Source organism: Vulpes vulpes, chromosome 3, assembly GCF_048418805.1.
Source record: "Vulpes vulpes isolate BD-2025 chromosome 3, VulVul3, whole genome shotgun sequence".
Taxonomy (NCBI): Eukaryota; Metazoa; Chordata; class Mammalia; order Carnivora; family Canidae; genus Vulpes; species Vulpes vulpes.
The window spans coordinates 56,684,553-56,699,119 of NC_132782.1; the positions used below are offsets into that span (position 1 = coordinate 56,684,553).

At 42.4% G+C, this 14,567-nt stretch overlaps 1 protein-coding gene across 3 annotated transcripts in view; it reads right to left on the reverse strand.

The window, feature by feature from the left end:
* The window catches only part of YEATS2 (YEATS domain containing 2), a 117,615-nt gene extending 104,180 nt beyond the window's left edge, over positions 1-13,435 (reverse strand). Inside the window, exon 1 of one of the 3 annotated variants that reach the window (XM_072752570.1) lies at positions 13,215-13,435. The gene's annotated coding sequence lies outside the window, so the exon portion shown is untranslated. Of the gene's footprint in view, positions 1-13,015; positions 13,106-13,214 lie in introns of those variants that run through there. The other 2 variants (XM_072752571.1, XM_026007243.2) reach the window with 2 other exon arrangements.
* Between the last annotated feature and the right edge of the window lie 1,132 nt (positions 13,436-14,567).

Consider the following 14,567-nt stretch of genomic DNA (forward strand, 5'->3'; position numbering starts at 1 on the left):
TTTGCCTGGCAATGTGGACACTAAAAGGTTACAGCTTGTATGTTACCATGAAGTGACAAAAGGAGGTAATCTGAAATCAAAATTGTAGTGCCAGGGCAGTCTGGGTGGCTCAGCGGTTTAGTGGGTGGCTCGGAGGTTTAGCGCCGCCTTCAGCCCAGGGTGTGATCCTGGAGTCCTGGGATCGAGTCCCACATCGGGCTCCCTGCATGGCGCCTGCTTCTCCCTCTGCCTATGTCTCTGCCTCTCTCTCTCTCTCTCATGAATAAATAAAATCTTTTTTAAAAATTATTAAAAAAAGTTGTAGCACCAGATGTGGCTCATAAGAGAGAAGTAAGTAAGCTGAGGTAGGTAGCAGAATGATAGCTGCCAGGCGTGTGCAGCTGTGTAATCCTTTCTGTGGCTCAGTTCAGCAAAGTGCAGTTTTCTGCATTCACCTAACATTTCTTGCAGACAAAATCTTAAGAGCACATGTGGAATTCACATTATACTCAAATAGTTCCCTAATAGATTAACTGCACTAGAACAAATTCATGGTTTCTTAAAGCAATACTGACTGTACTACTGTAATCTGTAATGCAGCCATGATAAGGAATGTGCTGATATGATAAATAAAATCCTTAAAAAAAAAAAATGGGACGCCTAGGTGGCTCAGCAGTTTAGCACCTGCCTTTGTTTTTTTTTTTGTTTGTTTTGTTTTTTTAAAGATTTATTTATTTATTCAGAGAGAGCAAAAGAGAGGCAGAGACACAGGCAGAGAGAGAGGCAGGCTCCATGCAGGGAGCCCGACATGGGACTCGATCCCAGGTCTTCAGGATCACACCCCAGGCTGCAGGCGGCACTAAACCACTGCGCCACCGGGGCTGCCCTAGCACCTGCCCTTGGCCCAGGGTGTGATCCTGGGGTCCCGGGATCGAGTCGCACAACAGGTTCCCTGCAATAGAGCCTGCTTCTCCCTCTGCCTGTGTCTCTGCCTCTCTCTGTCTCTCATGAATAAATAAAATTAAAAAAAAAAAAAAAAGAATGTGCTGATATGAAAGTACCTCCAAATTAAACTGTGAAATGAAAAAAAGCAAGGTGCAGAATAATATGTATATTTTGATTCCTTCTGTGTAAACTAGAGATGGAAAAAAGATTAAAAATTCTGGTATACGCTCGTGTAGGCCTGGAAGAAAAGATTAAAAAATGATTAACAATCGTTGCTCCTGGGTAGTGATTTTGCCTTTTATGTTATTCCTGACTACAACATTTGAACTTTCTAAAACATGTTCATGCATTACTTTAGGGAGGAAAATGTCAAAAGGACTAATCTGTGAGATGGAATATAGTTTTACCCTGCTATCTTAAAGTGCAGCATTCCTACAAAAACTTTCCTAACTTGAAATGGTGTATCCCCTACTTTCTGAAATTTCACATTACACTACCTCACTTTTTCAAAAGACCTATATCAGTACCTGTTTTCCTTAATTCAAAATCAGAAGAGGATTTTTGCTCTTATGCAAAAGCCATGAGCATCTTTCTTTATAAAACCAAAGTGGCATAATATGAACTTTCAGAAAGCGGGGGATACCTATATAGGGGTCTTTATGTCTCTGTTTTCTTCTTCACTAAATGTTCACAAGAACACAACTACATAGTGTGGAACAACAAACTCTCATACATTGCTGTTGGGAATATAAAGAGGTACAACCACTTTGGGTACTACTTTGGAAAACAGTTTGGCAGTGTCTTAAAAAGTTAAAGATACCCTACAACATGACCCAGCCATTCCATTCCTATATATCTACCCAAAAGAAATAAAAGCATATGTCCTTACAAAAACTTGTAAGCACATGTTCACAGCAACTTTATCTGCAGTAGTCAAAAACCAGAAATAATCTAAATGTCCATTAACAGGTGAATGGATAAACAAATTGTAATATATCCATACATACAATATTCATCAATAAAAAGGAATGAACTGATACATGGAGCAACATGAGTTAATCTCAAAACAATGCTGAGTGAAAGAAGCCAGTTTACGTATATACTATAATCATTCCATTTATATAAAATGCGAACTACCCAAAAAATAAAAAAATAAAAAAAAAAAAATAATAAAATGCGAACTAGTTTACATTGACAGAAAGCTCATCACAGGTTGCCAGAGGAAGGACAATGACAGGAAGAGGGAGAAGGAGTAAAAGGAGCATAAGAAAAATTTGTGGGATGTTTACTATTTTGATTGTGGTGATGGTTTCATAGGTGTATAAATCTGTTGAAACTTCTGAAATTGCCTACTTTGTGCAGTTTGTAGATGCCAACTGTACCTCAATGACACTGTTTAAAAACACACACAAGGGCAGTCCGGGTGGCTCAACAGTTTAGCACCTGCCTTTGGCCCAGGGCGTGATCCTGGAGACTCGGGATGGAGTCCCACGTCAGGCTTCCCGCATGGAGCCTGCTTCTCCCTCTGCCTATGTCTCTGCTTCGCTCTGTCTCTCAAGAATAAATAACACACACACACACACACACACACACACACACAACTGGGGCACCTGGGTGGCTCAGTTGGTTGAGCATTTGACTCTTGGTTTCGGTTCAGGTTGTAATCTAAGGGTCCTGAGATCGAGTCCCGCACTGGCTCTGCACTCAGCACGGAGTCAGCTGGCAATTCTCCCTCCCCCTTTACCATTCTCCCCTGATCCCTGCATGCTCGGGCTCGCTCTCTCTCTCTCTCTCTCTCCCTCTCTAATAAATAAAATCTTTAAAAAAAAAAAAAAAAAAAAAAAAAAAAAAAAAAAAAAAAAAAAATCTTTAAAAATAACACACACACCCCCATTGAATAGTCTGCACAAAAAACATATAAAGAATACACAATAGGAACTCTCATACTTGTTGGTGGAAATGTAAAATGGCGCAGCTGCTGCGGAAAAGCTTGGCAATTCCTTAAAAAGTTAAACAGAATCAGGGTGCCTGACTGGCTCTGAGGGAAGAGCTTGAAATTCTTGATATCAGGATTCTGAGTTTACTAAACCCTGAGTTGGGTGTAGAGATTACAAACAAAACAAAACAAAAAACCCAGACTAAACTTAAAAAAAAAAAAAAAAAAAAAAGTTAAACCAATTTACTATATGACCTAGCCATTCTACTCCTAGGTATATATCCAAGAGAACTAAAATGATATGTCAACATAAAAACTTACATGTAAATGTTCATTTAACAGTATTAGTCACCATAGCGGAAAAGTATAAACAATTACCAACTGATGACTAGACAAAATGTGACATATTCATACAAGAGATTATTATTAAGTGATAAAAACTAGGTACTGGGCAGCCCCAGTGGCACAGTGGTTTCGCGCCGCCTGCGGCCCGGGGTGTGATCCTGGAGACCCAGGATCGAGTTCCATGTGGGGCTCCCTGCATGGAGCCTGCTTCTCCCTCTGCCTGTGTCTCTGCCTCTCTCTCTCTCTCTCTCTGTTTCTCTCATGAATAAATAAATAAAATCTTTAAAAATAATAATAAATTTTAAAAAAAGAAAAAAAAAACTAGGTACTGACACATGCTACACCACAGGTGGACTGAACACAGCATGCTAACTGAAAGAAACCAGATACTAAAGGCCACATGTTATTTGATTCACAATTATATGAAATGTACTTGCAAATCCACAGACACAAAAAGTGGCTGCCGAGGGACAGGGGGAACCAGAACTGACTGTTAACAGGTATTGGTTTCTTTTTCTGGGGTGATGGAAATATTTTGGAATTAGATGGTAGAAATGGTTACATAACCTTGTAAATATACTAAAACCCACAGAATTATACACTTTAGAATGATGAATTTTACATTATGCAAATTAATCTCAATTTTAAAAAGTAAACACACTCTTGGAGTGCCTAGGTGCCATAGCTGGTTGAGCGTCGGACTCTCGGTTTCGGTTGGAGTGGTGATCTCAGGGTCATGAGACTGAGCCCCACCGTGGGTCAGCGATCAACGGAGAGTCTGTTTAAGACTCACTCTCGGGGATCCCTGGGTGGCTCAGCGGTTTCGTGCCTGCCTTTGGCCCAGGGCGCGATCCTGGAATCCCGGGATCAAGTCCCACATAGGGCTCCTGGCATGGAGCCTGCTTCTCCCTCTGCCTGTGTCTCTGCCTCTCTCTCTCTATGTCTATCATAAATAAATAAAAATAAATCTTAAAAAAAAAAAAAAAAAAGACTCCCTCTCCCTCTGCCTCTCACCCCTGGCCCTGGTGCTCACGTACTCTCTCTCTAAATAAATAAATCTTAAAAAAACAAACAAACAAACAAAAAGCATACACACTCTAGGGGAACCTGGGAAGCACAGTCAGTTGGGCATCTGACTCTTGGTTTCTGCTGGAGCCATGATCTCTGGGTCTTGGGATGGGGTCCTGTGTCAGTGTGCTTGGGTTTCTGTCTCTCTCCCTCTCCCTCTCACTGCTTATGCATGCATACGCATTCTCTCTCATATAAATACACAAATCTTAAAAAAATAGTACACACACTCTCAAACTATTTTTTTTTTTTAAGATTTTATTTCTTTATTTTAGAGAGAGCGAGTCAGACAGCATGAGTAACAGGGGCAGGGGAAGAGGGAGAGAGAGAATCTCAATCTCCATGCTAAATGAATGTAGAGCTGGACCCAGGGCTTGATTCTACGACCCTGAGATCATGACCTGAGCAGAAACCAAAGGTCAGACGCTTAACCCTCTGAGCCACCCAGATGCCCCTCAAACTAATTTTTAAGAAACAAAATAGGTAACAATCACCAATGTAGCCACATAACTAAATGAATAAACATACAAATCAAGCTGAAGCACCCCTTGGCATTCTCCTCACCTCCTTCACTATCAACACATAACAGGTCTCCTCCCACACACACACACACACATAGCTCATTATTCAGATAAACAGAATAAACAATCCCTGGCTGGAGAACTAGTTCTTCTACCTCTCTGTCTACAGTCATCAAAGTTCGCATGCCTGAACACAATTACCTTTCAACAGATTCGTATTTCACCTCTACCTTCTCTCTTGCTTACTGAAATGCTATTCATTCATCTTTCAAAAACCAAATCAAATTCCAACTCATCCACGAAGTGCTCTCCATTCTTCAAAACTTTTTCCAACTGACAGAACAGATGTTATAGAGACAATTCATAAGTCTTCTATGAGGGAAAAATGCACTCTCCCCCTCTATTCGGTAGCAGTGTGAAAAATAGGGTAAGAGGGGCAGGATTAAAGGTAGGGAGATGGGGGTGAATTCAAGGATTGGCAGTGAAAATTCAAATACAAATCTCTGGTTAAATAAGAAGAAAATCCTCTTTATCAGAATCTATCCTAAGAAATTGCTCTCAACTTGTCATATGTGGGCTGCACTTACAGATCTACAATTAGCTTTCCTCTTCCTATATATTTTATACATGACTGGAAGCAGTCTATAGCAAATTATAGTGTATCCAATGAATGAATTTTAATACGGAGGGATATGATTTTATATGTGGAAAACTCTAAAGATCCCACAAAAAAATATCTGTAGAAATAAATGAATTCAGCAAAGTAGCAAGATAGTCAACACACAAAAATCAGTTGCATTTCTATACACAGTGAAAAATCTGAAAAGAAAATTCAAAAACAGTTCCATTTATAATAGCATCAATGAATAAAATACAGTTGACCTTTCTTTTCTTTTCTTTTTTTTTAAGATTTTATTTATTCACTCATGAGAGGCGCAGAGAGAGAGGCAGAGACACAGGCAGAAGGAGAAGCAGGCTCCACGCAGGGAGCCGGACCCGACACAGGACTCGATCCTAGGTCTCCAGGATCACGCCCTGGGCCAAAGCGGCACCAACAGCGAGGCAGAGGCACTGGGGCTGCCCACAGTTAACCTTTCAACAATGCAGGAATTGGGGGCACCAACTACCCAGAGTCAAACATCTATGTATAACTTTTGACTCCCCCAAAACTTAACTACTAATAGCCTCTGTTGAGGCTTTACCAATAATAGAAACAATTAACAAATATTCTGTAGATTATATGTATTATATATTGTATTCTTACAATAAAATAAGGTAGAGAAAATATTAAGAAAATCATGAAGAGTAAATACATTTACAGTACTGCATCAAAAAATTCTGCACAAAAAAAAAAAAAAAAAATTCTGCATATTGGGATCCCTGGGTGGCTCAGTGGTTTAGCGCCTGCCTTCGGCCCAAGGCATAATCCTGGGGTCCCGGGATCAAGTCCCACATCGGGCACCCTGCATGGAGCCTGCTTCTGCCTTTGCCTGTGTCTCTGCCTCTTTCAGTCTCTCATGAATAAATAAATAAAATCTTAAAAAAAAAATTCTGCATATTAAATGTTTCCACACAATTCAAACCTGTGTGGTTCAAGGGTCAACTGCATTTGGGAATTAACTTAACCAAAGAGGTCAAAGACCTATACAATGAAAACTACAAAACACTGTTGAAAGAAATTAAAAACAGTATAACTAAATGGAAACACATCTCATATTAACAGAGTGGAAAATACTGTTTAAAAGTCAGTACTACCCAAAGCCATCTATAGATTTGATGCAATCCCCACCACAATTCCAATGACATTTTTTCATAGAAATAGAAAAACTCATCCTAAAATTCTTATAGAATTTCAAAGGACCCTAACCAAAACAATCTTGAAAAAGAACAAAACTGAAGGACTCATACTCCCTGATTCCAAAAGGTACTAGACGCTACAGTAATCAAAACAGCGTGGTACTGCTGCCATGAACAGAAATATACAGACCAGTGGAACAGAACAGAGCCCAGAAATAAAGCTTTGCACAGATGGCCAAGTTATTTTTGACAAGGGTGTCAAAACTATTCAATTAAGAAAGGACAACGGAAAAAAAAAAAAAAAAAAAAAAGAAAGGACAACGGGATCCCTGGGTGGCGCAGCAGTTTGGCGCCTGCCTTTGGCCCAGGGCGTGATCCTGGAGACTCGGGATCGAATCCCACATCAGGCTCCCAGTGCACGGAGCCTGCTTCTCCCTCTGCCTATGTCTCTGCCTCTCTCTCTCCCTCACTGTGTGCCTATCATAAATAAATAAAATTAAATTTAAAAAAAAAAAAAAAGAAAGGACAGGGATGCCTGGGTGGCTCAGCGGTTGAGCATCTGCCTTTGGCTCAGGATGTGATCCCGGAGTCCCAGGATCAAGTCCCACATCGGGCTTCCTGCATGGAGCCTGCTCCTCCCTCTGTCTATGTTTCTGCCTTCCTCTCTCTCTCATGAATAAATAAATAAAATCTTAAAAGAAAAGAAAAGAAAAGAAAAGAAAAGAAAAGAAAAGAAAAGAAAAGAAAAGAAAAGAAAAGAAAAGAAAAGAAAAGAAAAGGACAGTTTTGGGGAGGCCTGGGTGGCCTAGCAGTTAACTCCTGCCTTCGGCCCCGGGCGTGATCCTGGAGTCCCGGGATCCAGTCTCAAATCAGGTTCCCTGCGTGGAGCCTGCTTCTTTCTCTGCCTATGTCTCTCATGAATAAATAAATAAAATCTTTAAAAAAAAAAAAAAAGACAGTTTTTTCAACAAATGATGTTGGAAAAATTGAATATCTACATGCAAAAGAATGAAGCTGGATTCTTACGTAACAACATTTACAAAAATTAACTCAAAATGTACCAAAGACTTAAATGTAAGACTGAAAATAATAAAACTCCTAAAAGCTTGACAACATTGGATTTACAAAGATTTCTTAGATATGACACCAAATGCATAGGTAATAAAAATAAATTGGACATCATGACAATTTTAAAATTTTGTGCATCAAAAGATACTATCAACAGTAAAAATGCAACTCACAAGAGAAAATATTTGCAAATCATATTCAATAAGGGATTCATACCCAGAACATAGAGAACTCCTAAAACTCAAAGCAACCAAAAAATCTGACTCAAAGTAGGCAAAATATTTAAATAAACATTTCTCCAATGATATATAAATGACCAAATAAGCACTTGAAAAGATGCTCAACATCACTAATATTAGGGAAGTACAAATCAAAACCACAGTAAGGGGCGCCTGGGTGGCTCAGTCGGTTAAGCATCTGCCTCAGGTCATGACCCTCAGGATGAGCCCCATGTCCAGCTCCCGGCTTAGCAGGGAGTCTGCTTCTCCTTCTCCCACTGCCCCCACCTCTGCTCATGCGTGCTCTCTCTCTCCCTCTCAAATAAATAAAATCTTTCAAAAAAAAAAAAAAAACCCACACAGGGAGATTATAACCTCACACCCTTTAGGATGGCTATCAAAAAAAGAAAGAATCAGAAAACAAGTGTTGGTGAGGATGTGAAGAAACTGGAACCTTTGTACAATGTTGGAGGGAATACATGTGCAAGCCCCTATGGCAAACAGTGGCAGTTCCTCAAAAAACTAAAAACAGATTTACTGTACGATCTAACAATTCTACTTCTAAATCCATATATACTGAAAAAACTAAAAGCAGGAACTTGAAGAGGTATCTGTACACCCACGTTCTTAGCATTATATACAAGAGCCAGAAGATGGGAACAACCCAAGTATTCATCAACAGATGAATGGGTAAACAAAATGTGATATATACATACACTGGAATATTATTAAGCCTTAAAAAGGAAGGAAAGTTCTTTACTCAAAGAATACAAAAACACTAATTCAAAGGGATACATGTGCCCTTGTGTTTAGGGCAGCATTATTTATAATAGCCAAAATACAGAGCAGCCCAAGTGTTCACTGATCAATGAATGGATAAAGATGTGGCATATATACACAATGGAATTTATGTAGCCATTTAAAAGAATGAAATCTTGCCATCTGCAACCACATGGATGGAGCTAGAGAGTATAATACCAAGTGAAGTCAGTCAGAGAAAGACAAATACTGTATGATTTCACTGATATGTGGAATTTAGGAAACAAATGAGCAAAGGGGAGAAGAGACACAAACCAAGAAACAGACTCTTAATTACAGAGAACAAACTGGTACCAGAAGAGAGGTGGGAGGATGGGTGAAATAGGTAAGTGCACTTGTGATCAGCACAGGGTAATGTATGAAAATGTTGAATCACTATATTGTACCCCTGAAACTAATATGTATGTTAACTGGAAATAAAATTAAAACTTAAAAAAAAATTTTAAAAAGGAAATCCCGACACATGCTACAACATGGATATGATCTTTGAAGATCTTATACCAAGTGAAATAAACTCGTCAGAAAATGACAAATACTGGGATGCCTGGATGGCTCAGTGGTTGAGCATCTGCCTTCCACTCAGAAGGCAGGGTCCCAGGATCCAGTCCCGCGTCGGGATCCCTGCATGGAGCCTGCTTCTCCCTCTTCCTGTGTCTCTGCCTCTCTGTGTGTCTCTCGTGAATAAATAAATAAAATCTTAAAAAAAAAAAATGACAAATACTGTATGATTCTACTTATATGAGGTACTTAATGTAGTCAAAATCAATCACAGAGACAGAAAGAACGGTGGTTGCTGGGGACTAGGAGAAAGGGGGAGTAGGGAGTTGTTTAATGGGCATAGATTTTCAGTTTTATAAGATGAAAAGAGTGACCAAAATGGATGGTGGTCATGGTTGCAAAATGTACAAATGTATGCTACAAATGCTACAAATACAATGCTACAAATGTAACTAATACCACTGAACTGCACACTTAAAAATCATTAAGGTGCTAAATTTTATGTGTATTCCACTATAATTGGAAAAAAAAAAAAAAGAAGCATATGTAGGAGTTAAATGTTAAGTATGGCTTTTCCATTAACCATGTCCTTCCTGATGGAGCATATGTTATAAACTCATTTACTCCCAGAAGGGAAAAATACTTAAGAGCAGAAGTTCTGCAAGCTCTATGTCAAACTACATGTTTTCAAGATCTAAAAGGACTCTTGATAATCAATTCCCAAAAGTGATAAACACAAAAAATATATACAGGACAGATGCAGAAAATCACCAATGGCAAATATATGTTAAAAAATGTTCAAACAAAAAAATAAATAAAATAAAATAAAATAAAAATAAAATAAATGTTCAAACAAAAAAAAAATGTTCAAACACTCTAGTAAACAATGAATGAAAAATTAAACAAGACACCATTTTTCACCTACCAAATTTAGTTTGGGAGCAGATGGAAATGAGGCATCTCGAAAAAGGCCCAGGTTTTTCTAATCCACACTCATTATCTTCCCTTCCTCAAGCCCCAATCAATTAATTATTCCAATCCCGTTTCCATCTCCCACTTCTAGAACTCTGGATAATAACAACAATGACCAGAGGTGCCTGGCTGGTTCAGCTGGTGGCACATGAGACTCTTGATCTCCAGGTTTTAAGTTCAAGCCCCACGATGGGTGTAGAGATCACTAAAAATTTTTTAATCTTAAATATAATAATACCAATGACACGGGATCCCTGGGTGGCGCAGTGGTTTGGCGCCTGCCTTTGGCCCAGGGCATGATCCTGGAGACCCAGGATCAAATCCCACATCGGGCTCCCGGTGCATGGAGCCTGCTTCTCCCTCTGCCTGTGTCTCTGCCTCTCTCTCTCTCTCTCTCTCTATCATAAATGAATAAAAAAATAAAATATAAAAAAAAAATTTAAAAAAATACCAATGACAAAACCAACAACCTCCAAATCCAATTGAGCATCTCACTAAACATCTCAAAGTCAGGGATGGACATCCTCTATCCTCTCTGAACTTATTTTTCCTGGCTTCCATGACACCTTTTGGTCTTCTGCCTTTTTTCCCTACCTCACTGGCTGTTTCTTCCATACTATGTTCAATCTTCTTCCCATACTGCAGCTCAAAGTATTAGCGATCAAGTGCCAATTTTCACTTCTCTATCTATATTCTTTCCCTTGGTGATCTCATGCAGTCCCATACCTTTCAATATCATCTATGTAATGAATTCCAAAGTTTTATCTAACAGCTCCTAGCTCTCTCTTCCATGAGCTCTAAACCTGCACATCCAATTTCCTCAATATACCAACTTCATAACTGATATACATCTCACATTTAATATACCCAAAACAGAACTCATGATTTTTCCCCCTTCAAGTTTCTCTTCCATTCTTCTCCCTCTCAGTAAATGTCTCTATCTACCCATAGCTGCTCAAAACAACTACCAAAAAAAAAAAGAGAGAATTCTCGGGGCATCTGATTAGCTAAGTCAGTAGAGGATGCAACTCCTGATCTCAGAGACCTGAGTTCAAGCCCCAGGATGGGAAGAGAGTTTAACTTAATTTTAAAAAATATATAAAAGGGTGCTTGGGTGACCGAGTAGGTTAAACATTCGACTCTTGATTTCAGTTCAAGTCATGATCTCAGGGCCAAAAGATAGAGCCCCACTTCAGCTCCGTGCTCAGCAGAGTGTCTACTGGAGATTCTCTCTCTCTCTCTCCTCTCCACCCCTCCCCCTCCTCCTGCTCTCTAGGACTCAAGCAATCCTTCTCTCTCAAATAAATAAATCCTTAAAAATACATTAAAAAAAAAAAAAGTAGGGATCCCTGGGTGGCGCAGTGGTTTGGCGCTTGCCTTTGGCCCAGGGTGCGATCCTAGAGACCCGGGATCGAATCCCACATCAGGCTCCCGGTGCATGGAGCCTGCTTCTCCCTCTGCCTATGTCTCTGCCTCTCTCTCTCTCTCTCTCTCTCTCTCTCTGTGACTATCATAAATAAATAAAAAAAATTAAAAAAAAAAAAAGTAAAGAAGTCTCCTATTTCCTCACTAACCCACTCACAAGTCTTGTTCATTCTACAACCAAAATAACGTTTAAATCTCTGTACTCGGGATCCCTGGGTGGCGCAGCGGTTTGGCGCCTGCCTTTGGCCCAGGGCACGATCCTGGAGACCCGGAATCGAATCCCACGTCGGGCTCCCGGTGCATGGAGCCTGCTTCTCCCTCTGCCTGTGTCTCTGCCTCTCTCTCTCTCTCTCTCTCTCTCTCTGTGTGTGACTATCATAAATAAACTTAAAAAATATATTAAAAAAAAAATCTCTGTACTCTTCATCTCGCTGCCATGGCCCTAGTTCAAGGTACTGCAAACAGCATCCTAACTGATCTCCCCCGCTCCCATTTTCACCCTCTTCCTCTACAGAGCAGTCAGATTATGCTACCCGCCTTCTTAAAACCTTCAAAGGATCCGTATGAAAACTAAATTCCTAACCAGGGCATTATCTGCTCCACTATCTTTGAAAGAATATACAGAACCAAAAATACACAATATCTCGAGGCAGCAGAACTATGAAAACTCTTCCTCATTTTGCTTGTCTATATTTCTTAATTTTTCTATGATGAATACTTGCTATTTGCTTATTAGGAATAAAGGATGCTGCCGAATACTGTATATTACATCTCGTTTTAACACCATAAGGAGAAAAGAGAATGGAAAATTGTAAGTAAACCCTAATTGCAACTGTTACAAGCTTAGATGAAAATACCAGCAAACACACACAGAACACTACGAAAGAGGTGTCAGGGCCGTGGGATTACTGGTGATATTTTCCTCCTCTACTTTCTATTCTTTACCCTGATTACACTCACGACAGAATACAAGGTTATGATATAAACCTCATTCATTGTCTTTTGCAATCTGGCCACAACCCACCAAACCAGCCTTTCTTCCAAGTCCCACTTTCCCAAGCTTTCCGCTGTCACCCCGCACTGTGTCACGCCTCTGGTGCTTTTAACTGGAGCATATGCCCGGAAAATCCTCCAACCTTTCCAAATCCCACTCATCCTTCGCGAGGGAGGACCGTAAGGATGGCGACAGGTTGGAAGCAGATTCCGCGGTGCCTGTCGGTAAACCCACAACTTGCCGGAGCCGGAGCCGGAGCCCAATCTCGTCTCCAAGCCCCTCACAGGCCACCAAGCCCACCATGCCGAGAGCTCCAGCCCCGGGGCTTCCAGGGACCCCGCCGCCCTCCGAGAGCGCTGAGCCCCGAGGAAGGACCCCACACCCAGCTGCAGGCTCCCGCTCCCGAGACTCCCCCGACCCGCACACTCACCCGGCCTGCTCCTCGCGGTGCTCCGCTCCCCGCAGTCGCCGGCTCCCTGCCCCCGCGCCGCCGGGGCCGCGCGGCGCGCAGGGTGGGGGAGGGGAGCGCACGTGCCCGCGCCGCCCCCGCCCAGACAATGCCCCGGAGAGCGGAGCGCGCGCCCGGCCGGTCCGGTCCCGCTCCCGCTCCCGCTCCCGCCAACACTCACCCTCTCCCGGGTCTCCGGCCGAAGCGCAGGGCCCGCCGGGCGCCGCGAGAGGGCACGAGGGAGGTGCGGGGGCGGGCGAAGCCCCGCGGAGCCGCCCCGCCACGAGGCCCCAGCGACCCCGGAGCCCGCGGAAGCACGCGGCTCGGCGGAGCCCGCCCGTCCCTCTCGGCCTCGCACGTCAGCAGCAGGGGCGGGGCGAGGCGCGCGTGCGCGGCGGCGGCGGCGGCGGCGGCGGCGGCGCGCGCGCGGCCCGGGGGGCGGGGCTTGCAGGGATGTGGGCGGGGCCGGGGCTCCAGCTGGTGCTGGGGCCCGCGCAGGGCTGGAGCTGGGGTTGGCGGCGGCCAGACTCTGATGCGGGCTGGTGCTGCTGCCGCACTGCCTGGGGAGTCTGGATGCCCGTTCTGGCAGAGGCACCGTCATTTATCATATTCCTCCCTAGAAGATGGCGAGTTCCAGCCTCCAGTTTGACAGACCGACTATTCATTCTCCCAGCGTAGATGAACCTCCCACAGGTCTAAAACAGTAGTAATGATTTGTGTGTGTTTATCATCTTGTGCCAAGCTTTGTGTTAGGTGCTAGGGATACGGATAACAATAGTTATCACTAACCTATTATGCAGATGCAGAAATTGAGGCTCAGAAAGGTTGGGACTTCACTAGTTTATACAACTAGTGAGTGACAATCCATCAAATCCTAAGTATCTTTTGAGCCCACCTTTCCCTTTCTTTCTTCCTATAACATCCTGCCTGAGGCCTCATCATCTCTCTGCCCAAGACTGCTGCAGCTCTCCAGGGATCTGTCTCTGTCTTCCTTCAATCTGTTCAACTCACTGTGTAAAAATTTACCCCTGGAGCTGAGTAGTAGGTTTAGAGAGAGTTCACTTATAATTTTTTATACTATTTATGTGATCAATTTTTTGGATGTACTTAAATGTAATAAATTGTTCTAAAGAATTTAGCATGCACGCAAAAAGTATTTGTTGAAGGGTGCCTAGGTGGCTCAGTGGATTGAGCGTCTGCCCTAGGCTCAGGTCATGATCCCAGAGTCCTAGGATGGAGTCCACTCCCTGCTCAGCAGGAAACCTGCTTCTCCCTCTGCCTCCTTCTGCCTGCCACTCCCTGTGCTTATGCTCTCTCTCTGTCAAATAAAATCTTAAAAAAAAAAAAAAAGAAAAGAAAAAGAAAAAGTATTTGTTAGGGGCACCTGCCTAGCACAGCCGGTTGAGCCTCCAAATTTGGTTTCTACTAAGGTCCTGATCTCAGGGTGGTGGGATAGAGACCCTTAGGCTCTGCTCATCAGAGAGTCAGCTTGAGATTCTCTCTCTCTCTCTCCTTCCCCCCCCACCCCCACTCC